At 42.4% G+C, this 17,346-nt stretch overlaps 1 protein-coding gene and 1 pseudogene across 16 annotated transcripts in view; one reads left to right on the top strand and one right to left on the bottom strand.

Annotated features, from left to right (window-relative positions):
* LOC105607815 (DNA-directed RNA polymerase III subunit RPC6-like) overlaps positions 1-17,346 on the top strand; it is a 128,962-nt gene that overhangs the window by 30,499 nt on the left and 81,117 nt on the right. The window lies entirely within an intron of this gene.
* LOC114117008 (transcription initiation factor TFIID subunit 13-like) lies at positions 15,004-15,612 on the bottom strand (annotated as a pseudogene).

The following is a 17,346-nucleotide window of genomic DNA, read 5'->3' as shown; positions in this document are numbered from 1 at the left end:
CATCCTTTTCCTCATCCTGATTCTGGAGAAGCCAGAGTAGTATAGGTAGGGGAGAGGAAGGAAGGGAAAAACCAGAAAGAAAATATTTAAAGTTATAGACTACTCCCTCCATTTTCCTTTTTGTGGCGTTTCTGAGTCTCAAACCTGAACTGGGAGGAAGTAAATATACTTTGAATTGGATGAGAAATGCAAATTTAGTAATAGATTAGACTAGGCCTTTTAATATCTGAAATTATCATAATTCGAACAGCCAAAGTAACACAACGGGCTATAGGATCTCAGATGCTACTTATGTAAGTCTATTCAGTTTGTGAAAATTCACTGGACTGTATATACATGATATGTATACTTTTCTATATGTAGCTTATATTTTGATAACAATTTAAAAGAAAGCTACAGGTGGTAATATAATCCAGAGGTCCAGAAGGGAGATGCTACACAGCAGATCTGAGAACAGTGGAGGGTTAAGAAGAAAGAGATTTGGGGATTCCCTGGTGGTTCAGTGGCTAAGACTTTGTCCTCCCAATGCAGGGGGCCCAGATTCAATCCCTGGTCAGGGAACTAGATCTCATATGGTGCAACCATTAATAAGAATTCTCATGCTGCAACTAAGAACTGGCACAGCCAAATAAATAAAAATAATTTTAAAATAATAAAATTAAAAACAAAGTGGGATTTATATATATATATTTGAAAATAATTTTTAAATTTGTTTTTGACTGGACTGGGTCTTTATTGCTGCACAGGCTTTCTCTTATTCTGGAGAGCAAGGGCTACTCTCTGGTTGTGGTGTGTGGGCTTCTCATCGCAGTGGCTTCTCTCGTTGCGGAGCACTGGCACTAGGGCACCATCGAGTGGGCCCAGTAGTTGGGCTTCCAGCTCCTAGACCACAGGCTCAGTAGTTGTGGTGCACGGGCTCAGTTGCTCCACGGCATGCGCGATCTTCCTAGACCAGAGATCAAACCCGTGTCTCTTGCATTGGCAGGCTGATTCTTTTCCACTGAGTCATGAGGGAAGCCCTGTATATACATATTGAAAAAAAAAGGAATAAAGAGATTTTTGATTGTGTCCTATTGAATCCTGCCCTTTTATACCAGTGTCAGGTTGATTATTATCTGACCTTCTGTTGTGTCCAGTCTGATGTAGTCAGGCAAATCCCAGGAATCCGTGCCCTGCTGGGAAATTCTATCATGAAATTAATGGAAAGGATCCCATACCGGGGAGTGACATTCTGAACCATTCACTGAAGTTTCCATGTCAGTAGACTGGAGACCAGTGGATTAGGCAACACGGTCAGGAGGCTATGATGGAAGCTGGGGCTGGACTAGAGCACTGCATGGTGACAAGGATTAAGATTACGTTTAGTTCGAATTTCCACCAACAGTGCAAGCATGTTCCCTTTACTCCACACCCCCCAGCAATTGATACAGTTACTATGGAGCGTAGTATAGAGATTCCTTAAAAAACTAGGAATAAAACTACCATATGACCCAACAATCCCACTCCTGGGCCTATGCCCTGAGAAAACCCATAATTTAAAAAGACACATGCACCCCAGTGTTTATTGCAGCACTATTTAGAGTAGCTAGGACATGGGAGCAACCTAGACATCCATCAACAGATAAATGGATAAAGAAATTGTGGTATATATACACAATGGAATCTTAGCCATAAAAAGGAATGTATTTGACTCAGTTCTAATAAGGTGGATGAACCTAGAGCCTATTATACAGAATGAAGTAAGTCAGAAAGAGCAAGACAAATATCATGTATTAACACATACATATGGAATCTAGAAAGATGGTATAGATGAATCTATTTGCAGGGCAGCAGTGGAGATGCAGACATAGAGAACAGACTTGGGGAAGGAGAAGGGAGAGGGTGGGATGAATTGAGAGAGTAGCATTGAAACATACATGTTACCGTATGTAAAATTAGATAGGCAGTGGAAATTTACTGTATGACACAGGGAGCTCAAACCGGTGCTCTGTGATAACCTAGAGGGATGGGATGGGGTGGGAGGTGGGAGGGAGGTTCAAGAGGGAGAAGACATATATATACCTACAGCTGATTCATGTTGATATATGGCAGAAACCAACACAATATTGTAAAGCAGTTATCTTCCAATTACAAATAAATTAATTTTAACAAGATTACATTTATACCTCCAGCCCACACCTCTCCACCGAGGTTCCCTGTACACAGTTGCCTGCTGTGTATCATCTTTTCACTATTAAAAGACTTATCAGTCTCAACACATTCAGCCTGAACTCATGATCTTTCTCCCAAAACCTAATCCTATTCCAGTGTTCCCAACATCAGAATCATTTTCATCAGATATTAGTTATGCATGTCAAAATCTAGAAGTTACTCTTGTCTCCTCCCCTTTTGCAAGCCTTGTTGATTTTCTCTCTTAAATGTCTCTTGAATTCTTTAGTATCCCTGCATCTCCATGATCTTTTTCCCTGTTGAAGTTGTCTGGGCTATTGCAGCAGGACCCTAATTTGTCCACCTTTGCCCACCCCCTCTGACCTGCATCTGATTCATTTACCACACCAAAGGCAATTGATCTGAATTATTTAGGGTTCTTATGAATGGATCCATTCCCTTTCGTATGTGTTGGCTCCCAGTGCCTCTAGGCTTATGCTCTGCTGTATGGATGACTCTGCTGTCAAAATTTTGTGCACCAAAATCACTGTGGACAGTGACTGCAGCCATGAAGTTAAAAGACTCTTCTTGGAAGGAAAGCTATGACAAACGTAGACAGCATATTAAAAAACAGAGACACCATTTTGCCAACAAAGGTCTGTATAGTCAAAGCTATGGTTTTTCCAATAGACATGTACGAATGTGAGAGTTGGACCATAAAGAAGGCTGAGAGCCAAAGAATTGATGCTTTTATCAGTTGAAAGAATTGTGGTGCTGGAGAAGACTCTTGAGAGTCCCTTGGACAGCAAGAAGATCAAACCAGTAAATCCTAAAGAAGATCAGCCCTGAATATTCATTAGAAGGACTGATGCTGAAGCTGAAGCTCCAATACTTTGGCCACCTGATGCGAGGAGCCAACTCATTGGAAAAGACCCTGATGATGCTGGGAAAGATTGAGGGCAGGAGGAGAAGGGGACGACCGAAGATGAGTTGGTTGGATGGCAACACCAACTTGATGGACATGAATTGAACAAACTCTGAAAGATAGTGAAGGACATGGGAGCCTGGCGTGCTGTAGTCCATGGTTGCAAAATTTGGACACTACTTAGAAACAGAACAATAACAGTCAACATATAGATGGTGTTTCAAGGCATTGGAAATAGATGAGCTTTGCCAAGGACGGTTATGTGAAGAGAAGATGGCCATGGCCAGAATCCTGACCCAGGGGGCACTGCCTGTACCTGGTTGCTAAATAAGGAAATAGCCAGGATGCCAAGACTCAATCCAGCCTCCTCCACCCAAAAGGGAGTGTCTAGAATATTTGATCAAATCAGGAAGTCTTCCCCTTCCCTATTTTTTTCCCCTCCTCTAAGTTTTTTTTTTTTTTTTTTTGGAAAAGACCTTGATGCTGGGAAAGATTGAAGGCAAAAGGAGTAGGGGGCTGCAGAAGATGAGATGGTTGGATGGCATTACCAACTCAATGGATGTGAGTTTGAGCAAACTCCAGGAGATTGTGAAGGACAGGGAAGCTTGGTGTGCTGCAGTCCATGGGGTCACAGAGTTGGACACAACTTAGCGACTGAACTACAAGCTTTTTCTTCTGTGAGGTTTGGGGACTCTCCCAATAGCAGGTTTCTGGGAATTTGACCTCCCCCAATCCTCAGGTTCATACCCTTTTCTTGGGTGAGGTTGATTGCTTTAGAGATAAGTACCTGACTGTGGCTGGCCAATCCTTCCCAGGAATTTGGAAGGCTGATACTTCAGACTGATGAGATAAACAGGACTTTCTGGAAGCATCTAATCCCTGATTCCAGACTCTTTTGAGCCTGTTTTTGAGGACCAGCCAGATCTCTGCCCTTGAGTTCTGTGGCTAACTCCAGGTCCTTAAAATACAATTTCCTTCACAAATGTAAGCTAGTTCAAGTGGATTTGTATGACCCGTACTCAAAATATTCCTACTCTATGACTCTCAGGAAACACTGTTTAAAATCCTGTTTATAAGCAGAAAAACTCTCTGACATTAGTCATAAAATTGTTTTCTTTCCTTTCTAGAGAAAAAGATGGCAATGACAGACTACATATTAAACAAATAACCACAAAGTTCTACCCTCCTTGCAAAAGATAAATGTCACAACAAAGGAAGAACTTTGTTGCAGAATTCCTACTTGAGCTCTTTGAATATAAATCCTGTTCAGCTTTGCTTCAGTTCGGTTCAGTTCAGTCGCTCAGTCCAACCCCATGAATCGCAGCACACCAGGACTCCCTGTCCATCACCAACTCCTGGAGTTCACTCAGACTCGCATCCATCGAGTCAGTGATGCCATCCAGCCATCTCATCCTCAGTCGTCCCCTTCTCCTCCTGCCCCCAGTCCCTCCCAGCATCAGGGTCTTTTCCAATGAGTCAACTCTTCGCATGAGGTGGCTAAAGTACTGGAGCTTCAGCTTTAGCATCATTCCTTCCAAAGAAATCCCAGGACTGATCTTCTTCAGAATGGACTGGTTGGATCTCCTTGCAGTCCAAGGGACTCTCAAGAGTCTTCTCCAACACCACAGTTCAAAAGCATCAATTCTTTGGCGCTCAGCCTTCTTCAAAGTCCAACTCTCACATCCATACATGACCATAGGAAAAACCATAGCCTTGACTAGATGGACCTTAGTCGGCAAACTGGTTGGATCTCCTTGCAGTCCAAGGGACTCTCAAGAGTCTTCTCCAACACCACAGTTCAAAAGCATCAATTCTTTGGCGCTCAGCCTTCTTCAAAGTCCAACTCTCACATCCATACATGACCATAGGAAAAACCATAGCCTTGACTAGATGGACCTTAGTCAGCAAAGTAATGTCTCTGCTTTTGAATTTGCTTACTTAAACTTTATTGTTGCTATTCAAGAATAAGAGGGAGTTTTCCTTGAACCTGCCCTGGCCCCCCACCCCCCACTCCCGTCTTCAGTAACAGAACAGTCATGGATGGATGTTCACACGTGGAGTTAGGTGGCCATCACCACTATCATTTCTGTCTGTTTGAAGGATTTACCTGCTTGTTCCTCCTGAGTCTGGAGGCAATCTTCAGGAAGATGGAGCCTCAAAAATACTTGAAAGGGTTAGGGGAAAAAAAAAAGTATCTCAACAGTGAGGCTTAAAACTTGTATGGAAATTGTTGAGTGTCTCTTAGTTCTAATTTATTGTTACTGTTGAGTCACTAAGTCGTGTCCGGCTCTCTGCGACCCCAAGGATGGCAGCACGCCAGGCTTCCCTGTCCTCCACTATCTCTGGGAGTTTGCTCAAATTCATGTCCATTGAGTCAGTGATGCTATCTAACTATCTCATCCTCTGCAGCACCCTACTCCTTTACCTTCAGTCTTTCCCAGCATCAGTCTTTCCCAATGAGTTGGGTCTTCACAATAGGTGGCCAAAGTATTGGAACTCCAGCTTCAGCATCAGTCCTTCCAATGAATATTCAGGGTTGATTTCCTTTTGGATTGACTAGTTTGATCTCCTTGCCAGGGACTCTCAAGAGTCTTCTCCAGCACCACAGCTCAAAAGGGTCAATTCTTCGGCACTCAGCTTTCTTTATGGTCCAACTCACATCCATACATAACTGCTGGAAAAACTATAGCTTTGACTATATGGACCTTTGTTGGCAAAGTGATGTTTTTGCTTTTTAAGATGCTGTCTAGGTTTGTCATAACTTTCCTTCCAAGGAGCAAACATCTTCAAAGAAAATAATGTTGGAGTATAATTTTAATAACATGAAAATATGGTAACGATATATTAAGTGAAATACATAAGTTCAAAATGGTATGTTCTCATTGTGTTGCAATTTGTCTGTGCAAGTGATGAAAACTCAACTAAAAGTGGCTTCAGAGAAAGAAATGTATTGATTCATGGTACTAGAAAGTCAGGGCACGTAATACCTCAGGCAGGTTGGATCTGGGGACTCACATCATCATGAGTAATCTGTTTCCATCTCTTAATTCTTATTTTGTGTTGGTTTTACTTTTACATAGACTCTCCTTGAGAGCTGTTAAAGAGGGTGTATTAGTCAGTTTTCTCCAGATAAACAGAGCCAAGGGGACCCAGAAAGCTGATGGTGTAATTCAAAGGCTGACAGCCAGAGAGCTGACAGTGTAGATTCTAGGCTGAGTCTGAAGCCCAAGACCCGAACTGCTGAAAGCAAAAGATTGAAGTCCTGACCCAAAGGATCAGGTGGAATGTGAATGCAGCCTTCCTCCACCATTTTGTTCTATTGGGCTCTCAGTGGATTTGATGAGCCCCACCCACACTGGGGAGGGCCGTCTTCTTTCCTCAGTCCACGAACTCAAAAGCTAATCTCTTGGAACACCTTCAGGCAAACACACCCAGAAATAATTTGTAGCCAGCTGTCTGGGCACCCCTGTGGCCCAATCCAGTTGACACATAAAATGAACCATCACACGCCCACCCCGTTAAGCTGACGCTCATGTGTATCTTCTTAAACCATACTAATCTCCAAGTAAAGAATAATAAAGGTTTAATTCCACCGGCCACAATAAAACTGAAAATGCACTAGCCTCTTCCTCAGAAGAGGAGGTAAAGCCCCTGAGTGATGTTTACTCTCCTTGTTATCCTCTAACTTAAACGGTATGATGTAGAATTAACAATACTTAAATACTATGGTCTCAAGTCAGTACATCTTATGTTGCATGATAAGGAAATAAGAGAGGAAAGAAAAGATAACTCACACACAATCATAACAAAATAAGAAGGAAACCTCTATGAGTTAACAATCCTCATTACTCTGACTAGCCATGTGGCTGGTATTGATAACTACCTTCTACTCACTGAATTTTTGTTGGGTTTATTTCCCACCTTCTGGTGGGCAAGAGTCTTACCAAGTGTGGAGTAGTTGCTACTTCTTGCTTACTAGTGCTCTAGTCATTAGTCTGATTAGACTAATGTCAGTGTAGTGCACCAGAGTGATAGCTTGTGGAAAGGAAGTGTGTGAAGTGTTAGTTGCTCAGTCATATCCAACTTTTTGCAACCCCATGGACTGTAGCTTGCCAGGCTCTTCTGTCCATGGGATACCAGGCAAGAATACCAGAGAGAGTTACCATAAAGGGATAAAATCCCTTTCTCCAGGGGATTTTTCCAACCCAGGGATTGAACCTGGGTCTCCCACATTGCCGGCAGATTCTTTATGTCTGAGTCACCAGGGAAGCCCCAGGGAAAGGTGATCAAGATTCCTATGAACTAAATTATGACATTAGGCTAGAGAGGTAAAATATCCCTGAGGTAGGACAGTAAAGGTCTATTATTGGCAGTGCCACCTAAAGCAGACTGCTTAATGAGGTGAAGAAAAAGGCATTTGCCAAATGAGTAGCTGCAGGTGAGGTGCCAGGAGATGTGTTACTTTGCTCAGTCAAAGGAACCACCTCTGGTACGGTATCTGCTATCAGAGTTATTACCTGGTTAAGCTTATGATAATCCACTGTTATTCTCCAGGACCCATCTGTCTTCTGCATAGACCAGAAAAGCAGGTTGAATGGGGATGTGGTGGGAATCAACACCCCTTTATCGTTGACATCCTTGATGGTAGCACTGATCTCTGTGATGCCTCCAGGAATGCAGTATTGCTTTTGGTTTACTACCTTGCTACATAGAGGCAGCTCTGGGGGCTTCCACGTGGCCTTTCCCACCATATTAGCTAGCATTTCACAGTTTCAGGGAACCAGTGAGGGGGTTCTGCTAGCTTCTGAGCATATTTATTGCAATTAAGCATTCTGGAACTGAGGAAATAACTACAAGATGGGCTCAAGGATCCCTGAACCTCTATGAGACAGACCTGAGTTAAAACTCCATTGATCTCCTGTCTTACATTAGGCTCTCCTCTAACTGGTGGGTTCCTAATGACATTTTGGGTCTCCTGGAATTAACTTCAGTTCAGAGCCAATGCCCCAAAGTCTTGAAAGGTCTAATTGTTTCCTTTCCACCGATGCACAGTTACTCTGGTAAAAGCTATAGGTCCCCTGAGGGGAAGGCTGGGAGAAAAATCGATAGCATAAATTTTGGATAGCATACCAGGCTCTTTCCTCAAGGGGACTGGCCTCCCCTTCATTCATGGGGTTCTGGGTCTGTAAACCGGCTCAAGTCTGGGAATTGACTGTTGAACCATTATTCTAGTTACATTTTGTTCACTTGACCTGGAATTCTTTCGCTTACACAAATCAAGTTTAATAGGCTTCCTATCTGTTTCACTTCTGGAACACCATCATCAACCATCCAACTAGGTCAGTGAGAGGCTGATTAATACTTTGACTCTGCTACCCATTATGGCAGTCAAGCCCCTCTTGCCTTTGGGGAGTTGCGTGCTATAACCTGGCCTTCATCGTTCTGGAATCCAGTTACCCCTGTCGCCTTTTGTTGTTGTGGTTTAGTCACTAAGTCGTGTCTGACTCTTCGGCGACCCCCTGGATTGTAACCCGCCAGGGTCCTCTGTCCATGGGATTTTCAAGGCAAGAATACTGGAGTGGGTTGCCATTTCCTTCTCGAGGGGGTCTTCCTGACCCAGGGATTGAACCCGGGTCTCCTATTCCCGTCACCTTTAGGTTTCCCAGTTCATTAGCTGCAGTTCCCCCTGGGGGGTCTAGCCTATCGGGAAGAGCGATCTCAGAGCTCCTCCAGGCTCTGAGGAGGCTCCCCTCACAAGTTTGCTTCTTACAGTAGCGGTGGTGCTGTCTTCCAGACCCTCCCAGGTGGCTAAGCCATAAATGACAGGTCCCCTGTAACATTCCCATCTCCCTGATCCTTTGAATCCTTTCCTCCACATTTAACCAAGGTGGGTTCAGCATTTCTAGTTCACTCACTGCGCCACTCCCCCCAACCCCTCTTGGCCCATATTTCAGCCAATCAACCTAACTGTCAGAGCCCTTTCTAACTTCCCAAGCTGTAGACTAAATGCAGAATCTCTGCTTAGTGAGCCCATAGCAATATATTTGACCTGATCAATTTTATGTTCCTTCCACTATCATCTCACACCCTTATTATCCATTCCTACATGGTCCCCAGATTTTTATCTGTATAAATTAGGGAATCTTAAATTATATATTGTTGTAAATTATGTGTGAATGTGAATACTAGAAAGAGATTTATTATAAGGTGCTGGCCCATGTGATTATGGAGGCTGAGAAGTCCCATAATCTGCCGTCTGTAAGCTGGAGACCAAAGAGAGCCGATGGTGCATCAGAGGCCAGAGAGCTGGAGAGCTGATGGCATAGGTTCTAGTCTGAGTTTGAAGGCTTGGGGACTAGGAGTGCTTGAGGGCTATTTAGATAGTCAGGCAGAGTGCAGCCTCTTCACACCTTTTTGTTTTGTCAGCCCTCAGTGGATTGGATAAAGCCACCCACATTGGGGAAGGCCTTCTGCTTTACTCAGCCCACTCATTCAAATGCTAGTCTCTTCTGGAAACATCTTCACGGACCACCCAGAAATAAGGTTCAACCAGCTACCTGGGCATCCAGTGCATAGTCAGTTTGACATAAAACATTAACCATCACAGAAGGCTAGTAGCAGCTCTGGGATGGTGTTTTATCAATTTAATAACCTAATAAGAAAAGAGTCTTTCCTTTCAAATCATTCCAGTAACCATCCCAGTGCTGAATCTCTTTGGCCAGGCTTGGATCGTGTGCTCCTCTCTTCTAAACTATTATTACATAATAGCAAAATTTATGGAGCACTAATTATGTGTCAAATCATAAATCTGAGTCTGAGTTTTCTATGATTAGATGTGTAACCTTGGACAATTTAGACTTCCCAAGCTTGAAAAGGCACTTAATCTGTGTCCTCTGTATTATTTTACTTAATCCTCGACAACCCAATAAAATAGATTCTATCATCATCTTCATTTAAGTGATGAAGAAACTAAAGCCCAGGCAAGTTAAGTATATTATTCAGGACAAAAGAATTAGCAAATGGTAAGTCAACTTGTATGGGTTGAAAATGTGAGTGGAAGAAAGTTCCCTGCAAAAGAATCAGATCCTGCTTCTGACATTGAAGATAAGACTTAAAAACAAAAGAAAAAACACAGCAAAACAACCACACAGGGTACAGGGGTATAAATACTTTAAAAATCTCTCACTAATAAATTCCTAAAGATAAGAGAATATATCGAATTCATGTTGTAAGAACACGTATGCATGCTCACTCAGTCGTCTCCAACTCTTTGTGACCCCATGGACTATAGCCCACCAGGCTCCTCTGAGGGAATTTTCCTGGCAAGGATACTGGAGTGGATTGCCATTTCCTTCTCCAAGGGATCTTCCTGATCCAGGGATCAAACCTGAGTCTCCTGTGTCTCCTGAATTGGCAGGCAGATTCTTTACCACTGAACCACCTGGGAGGCCTGTTGTAAGAACAGGATTATATAATTATAAATATTAAGAGAATAAAAAAGAGCCTTAAAAATTAAGGCAGGATAGTAGACCTGAAAAAAGTAATAGAAGAGTTGGAAGATAAACTTGAAAAAATCCTGAAGATGAAGAGATGGATAGGAGAGAAAAGATGAGAATATTAGAGTATAAGCCTGGGAGGTTCAATATCTGAATAATAGGAGCTCTAGATAGAACAGAGAACATTTGAAGGAGGTAGTCACCAATAAAAGTGAAAGTGAAAGTCACTCAGTCGTGTCCAACTCTTTCCGACTGTATAGTCCATGGAATTCTCCAGGCCAGAATACTGGAGTGGGTAGCCTTTCCCTTCTCCAGAGGATCTTCCCAGCTCAGGGATCACACCCAGGTCTCCTGCATTGCAGGCAGATTCTTTACTGTCTGAGCCATCAATAGAACAGTACAGAAAAATTTACCAAGCTCGAAGACATGAGTTTCCAGACTGAAGGGTCCTTTGACTGCTCAGAAAAAAGGATGAAAAGAGTCCCACCCAGCTGGACACATCATCATGAAATTTCAGGACACAGGGTCAAAGAGATTTAAAAATCTTTGAGAGAGAAAAAGAGATGGAGATCAGGAATTAGGTTTGACTTTTCATACTTCAGTGAATAACCCTGGAAACAGCAGAGCAATGCCTTCAAAATACTGAAGCAGGGACTTACCCTGGTGGTCCAGGAGTTAAGAATATACCTTCCAATACAGGGGACTTGGGTTCAATCCCTGACTGGGGAACTAGGATTCCACATGCTGAGGGGCTACTGAGCCCACACACTGCAACTAGAGAAAACCCATTCACCACAATGAAGACCCAGCTCAGATAAAAAAATTAATAAAGCAACTCTTTAAAAAATATCAAAGCAGAATGCTTTCCAATCTAGAATTCTCCACTTAACTAAATCATCAGTCAAGTTTGAGGGCAAATAAAGACATTTTCAGATAGGCAAGATTTCAAGGATGCATTTCCCTCCCATTCATGCTTTCTGAAGAAGCTACTGGAAGCTATGCTTTTTGAACAAGAGAATATACCAAGAGGAAGGTGTGCATACATACTCAGCCACTCAGTCATGTCCAACTCTGTGTGACCCCATGGACTGTAGCCCACCGGGCTCCTCTGTCCATGGGATTCTCCAGGCAAATATACTAGAGTAGTTTTTCATTTCCTCCTCCAGCATGGAATACCATAAATAGGAATCTGACACAGGAGAAAGGTGAAAGGAATCTGAGGATGATGGGCGATCTGAGGATGACAGCTATGCACTAGATTCGGAAGGAAACAGATTGAAGCAGTACAACCCCAAAGAGAGACAACATGGTGGAGGGCCACCACCACCATTGCCCCCCTACCCCACTCTCATACAGACTTGTAAATCAAGGACAAAATGCCCAGAGAGTCTGGCCCAAATTTTTCTCTGAACTTCATCAATCCGCTGATCACTCTTGCATGCCCTGCTGCCTGACCTGCTGTAGATAGGGTCTAGAAATGCTCTGCTTTGACCTCTTGGAAGAATTGGAGGGCAAGTCCTGATGAACAGAAGATACAGAACAGCCTTTCCTTCTGACTGTGTCCTGGCTGAACAGCTAAACACTGGCCCATGCTGTGGCACTGGCTCACGTCTCAACGGTGCTGAGCCCCATGCCCAGTGTTACTCATCATCTTACTCATGATTTTCCTATAAAAGTCTCTCGTAAATGCTCAAGGAAGCTGAAGCCCAGACAATGACCCGAGACAGTTGAGTTCATCTCCTTCAACAGTTGCAGCATCACCCTTTCCTTACCCTCCTTCACTGGTGCTTGCTACTCAGATTTTCAAAACTAAGGCATGTTTAGGGAAAAATGTCTAGGCGGAAAAATGATCAATGGCAGAAGTCACCACAGTGTTTAGTGCTGGGAGGTAGAGAAGAGGAGTAAATAGAGAGTTTGGAAAGACTGGCTTTGTTTTATATCTCAAATTTAGTGGATGGTTGTTTACACTATAATTATATTTAGGTTGCATGAATGATTTTATCCCCCCTTTTATTTGATGATGCATTTCACAACAAACTGTTGAAAAACTCAGGTGCTGTTAATAAATAAGGAAATGAGTGGGGACAAGCACAACTAAGAGCTATTCATCAGACTCTTTGAAAAATGAGAACATTTGCAAAGAGAAAAGATAGGAGGGGATATTTGTGTGTGGCTCATTCTATTACAGAGAACAGAGACCTGCTTAATTCATGAAAAAAAAATTCACTGAAGTATAGTTGATTTACATTGTTGTGTTAATTTTTGCTGTATAGCAAATTGATTCAGTTATATATATATATACATTTTCATGTTATTTTCCATTATGGTTTATCACATATAGTTCCCTGTGCTATACTTTGGGACCATTCTCTATATAATAGTTTTCATCTGCTAATCCCAAACTCCCAATCCATCCCTCCCTGCTTAATTTAACTTAAGAAAGGAGTGGGGGTTGTTTTGAGTCTACCTGTGGAATGACCTAGAATGATAAAACTCAGGAATTTTTTCACTCTCCTTATAGGCATCTCTGTGTCCTTGATTGTCTATCCTGTTCCCTATTGGCTACATAGTAAACCTCCCCCAAATTCTTTAGCTTAAAACAACAATAGCCATTATTTATTGGCTCATGATACTGTGATTTAGGAAAGGGTTGGCAGGGACAGCGCATCCTTGCTTTGTCAGGTGTTGGCTGGGTCAGCTTGACTGGGGCTGGAGGATGATGCTGGCTTCACTGACAAGTGTGGCTTCTCAGCTAGGGTGTCTAGAATAGCTGGGAGCTGGCTGGACCAGTCTCTCCAGCAGGGCTTCTTTACACGGTGACTCAAGGCTCCAAGAGGAATAAAGCAGTCAGGCGCCTTCAGCTCTAGGTCCAGAGCTGGCACTGTGTCACTTCTGCGGCATATCTTTGGCCAAACAAGTTCATATCAGAGAGGAGAAATAGACTTCACCTCCTGATGGGGGAAGTGGCATGTGCTACAGAGATGGGAGGAATACTTGGCTGCTGTTTTTCAAACAGTGCTATGCAGCATTCTCCCACCTCATAATTTTGATTTGCATATAATTTTCGTTTGTTGGGGCTTTTTATTTTGTTTCTGTTTTTGCCCTTGCAGCCTGCCGGATCTTAGTTCTCCAACCAGGGATCCAACCTGCTGCCCTGCTGCAGAAGTACAGAGTCTTAACTGCTGGACTGTTGGGGAATTCCCTAATTTGCTGTTGCACTGGATTTCCCAGGTGGCTCAGATGGCCCTGGGTCAGGAAGATCCCCTAGAAAAGGGAATGGCAACCCACTCCAGTATTCTTGCCTAGACAATCCAATGGACAATCCCTGGACAATCCTTGGTGGGATACAGTCCATGGGGTCACAAAGAGTTGAACGTGACTGAGCAACTTTCATTTTCTTTCATTTAAATCCAGCCGTGTTTTTCTGTCACGTACAACTTTATTGCTAACTAGCAGTTTCTTTTTTTTTAAGTAATCTTTTTAATTTTTCATACTTTATTCCTTATATTAATAGGTTAAGAAAGTGAAATCTTCCTAAGTACTGATTCATAGATAATGTTTATAAGTGGCACACAAAACGTTCAGTTTCACAAAGAGTAGTATCCAGTGATCCCTTTAAATGCAATTTTAATCCTTACTTTAAGCTAAGTGCAGGAATAATACAATGAGCCAAATACACACAAAATTTGTATATCCTGAACTACAAAAGTGGTTTCCTTAGCCATACATGGTTTTAGTCAAGTACACATTTTCACAATAAATAAATACTAACAAATACGTTAATGAAACCCCAAATGCTTACCTGCCATCAACTTTTTCAGCAATACCATTCCTGCTACTGAAAGCACTTTCAGAAGTTTTAATCTGACTTGGGGAAATGAGTTCTTTTAAAATCTGATGAATAGTGTATTATAAACCCCAGAGATTTTTAATCCAGTAAGTCTTCCAACACAGAAACATTCATAGGAAATTTTTAGTTTCTCAAAAAATAAAAAATTAAAATTAAACCACTCTTGTTATCTAAAGAAGAGTATTAAATTATCTTAAGGCAAATAAACATTCCTACAAAAGGCTGTATTTTCTAATGTCATTTTCTCCTTAAAAGAAACACAAACCATTTCACTATCTTTTAATAACTTACACTACTGTAGTCTAAAAGCTTTAGAAATACATGAAATACATCTTAGCTATCAAAGTCAAAGGTGCCATTTAGATTTCACATATTAAACAGATGCAGTACAACCTACAATGGCACAATATGATTAATGGCATATATAAATATTAATTCATCGACATGGTCAAGAGTCAGAAGAAACTGAATGGTTTGCAAACCAAAGATACTTAGACTTACATGTGGTCATTAAAATCCAATAAGTAATTCAAGTATGGTAATATAATGGCAGGCAATTAAAGGCTCACATATCACTCTAAAATTGAAGATGTGAAAATAAAGCCTGAAAACTTTGTGTTCTCTGTTTTTCATTCACATGGTTAGGTATCTGGACCTTACTGTGGAAAATATAGTTACTAAGTATGGTTTCCCCAGAAGATAGTGAAGCTTCAGAAAGTACAATAGGTGTCAAGATCCATAGTTTGCTTCATCAAATGCTTTTCTGGCATGTTCCAAATCGTTATTCATAGTAAGCAAGTCTTTAACCCTAGCAAACTTTCTTGGGTCCTTTTGAATCAAGAAGATGATATCTTCAACTTGTACCCGACCATGACTTCCTCCAATTGACTTTGCCTTATGAGTCATTTCAGTGATGAACTCTGACAAGACCTTCAAGAATATCTGCTGATTCAGTATAAGGATTCTGGTCATCTCCAAACCCATACATCATACACCTTAATTCTTTAGAAAAAAATCTCTTTCTTTTACCTTGTCCATCTGCTGTACCTCCTCCAGTTTCTTCATTTTCTTCCTCAAAGGTGGGATCTGCCACCCCACCAGCCAGCCACATCTGCAGCGTACCTACCTCCCTTGGAGCTAGCAGTTTCTTTTTATGCTTTTAGGTTCTAATTCCTAAGAACTGATTGGTTCAGTTCATCTTTTTCTCCTTATGCCACTGGTCAAAGCCTATTTTTTTTTCTCAAGTTTTTAGTTTGAAAACCGTTCAGTTTTTGGAATAGTCGCATATATAGTACATTGCAAGTCTATAGACCCTTTCCTTAGAGTCACTGATTTTATCATTTGCTACATTTGCTTGATCACACTTTCTTTCTCCATGTATATACGTATGCAGTCAGTTGAAGATATCAAATACTTTGGTATATATCTCCTGAGATCAAGGGCATTCTCCTGCATAACCACAGTCAAACAGTCACACCAAGAAGTTTAGCAGTTATAAACAATGTAATCTAATCTGCTACTCAGATTCATATTTCCACAATTGACATATGAATTTTTTGGATCCAGTATTCAAATAATGAGCTCACATAGAAACTAGTTTTCATGTCTCCCCAGTGTCCTTTAGTTTAGACAAGTTCTCTGGCTATTTTTCATCTTTTGTGACATTGACTTCCTGGAGAGACTAGGCCAGCTGTTTTGCACAATTTCTTTCAATTTGATTTGCCTGATTATTTCCTCTTGATTAGATTCAGCTTAAACCTTTTTGGTAAGAATGCTATATAGGTAGGATTTCTCTGGTGGTCCAGTGGCTAAGACTCCGTGCTCTCAATGCAGGGGGCCCGGGTTCAATCCCTGGTGTGGGAATTAAGAGTTCACACGCTGCAACTAAAGATCCCACATGCCACAAGGAGGATGGAAGATCCTGCAAGCTGCAGCTAAGACTCGGTGCTGCTGCTGCTGCTGCTAAGTCGCTTCAGTCGTGTCCGGCTCTGTGCGACCCCAGAGACGGCAGCCCACCAGGCTCCCCTGTCCCTGGGATTCTCCAGGCAAGAACACCGGAGTGGGTTGCCATGTCCTTCTCCAATGCATGAAAGTGAAGTCACTCAGTCGTGTCCGACTCTTAGCGACCCCATGGTCTGCAGCCTATCAGACTCCTCCACCCATGGGATTTTCCAGGCAAGAATACTGGAGTGGGTCGCCATTGCCTTCTCCAGACTTGGTGCAGCCAAACTTAATTAATTAACTAAAAAAAAAAAAAGAATACTACATAGGTGATGTGTGGCTAACCAGTTGATTGGCTGCTTTTAGATAATTGCTGGCCAGTTGCCTATTTGTACTCACTCCCATTCCCTTCCCTGGTCCCCTTCCCCATCAGTCCTCAGGCTCCTTAGCCCAGAGCCTTCTAGGTAAGTTCGGCCAAGAGAAGACAGATGGTTAGAGAACAGGAGGAGGGCAAAGGCTGGGATAGTTCCTGCTCTTTCTCTCTTCCTGTGAGGTCCTTGACTGTGGCTACTTCTTTCCCAAGAAGTCTCCTCTCCCCAACAAACAGACCCAGCCTCTGTGATTCCAGCTCCCTGGAAATCCCCCTCCTTGGTTCTGGCTCCTTCTGACTGGCCCCGAACTCTGTGCTCTGATAAAACCTCCTTCTCCTGCTGTCCCTTCTGCCTAGAGCAGCAGTTGTTTCTGGCCAGTTGCTAACCTTCAGTCTCCTCACCATCCTGTGTTTGGCTTCTCAGCTTTTCCATTTCCTGTGGAACCAATTTCCTTTATTTGGTTTGAAAAACCCAGGGTGGTGTTTGCTTTCCTGACTAAACCCTGACTAATACAGGGAGGGTGTCTAATCCTGGTGACCTGTGGGATGGAGTTATGTGGTATAAACTAAGGCAGCATTAGCAGCAGGGGCTGTAAGAGGGGAAATTGTTTTAGAA

Source organism: Ovis aries, chromosome 11, assembly GCF_016772045.2.
Source record: "Ovis aries strain OAR_USU_Benz2616 breed Rambouillet chromosome 11, ARS-UI_Ramb_v3.0, whole genome shotgun sequence".
Taxonomy (NCBI): Eukaryota; Metazoa; Chordata; class Mammalia; order Artiodactyla; family Bovidae; genus Ovis; species Ovis aries.
Note: the sequence above shows the minus strand (reverse complement) of the source record. Positions and strands in the feature narration are given on the sequence as shown.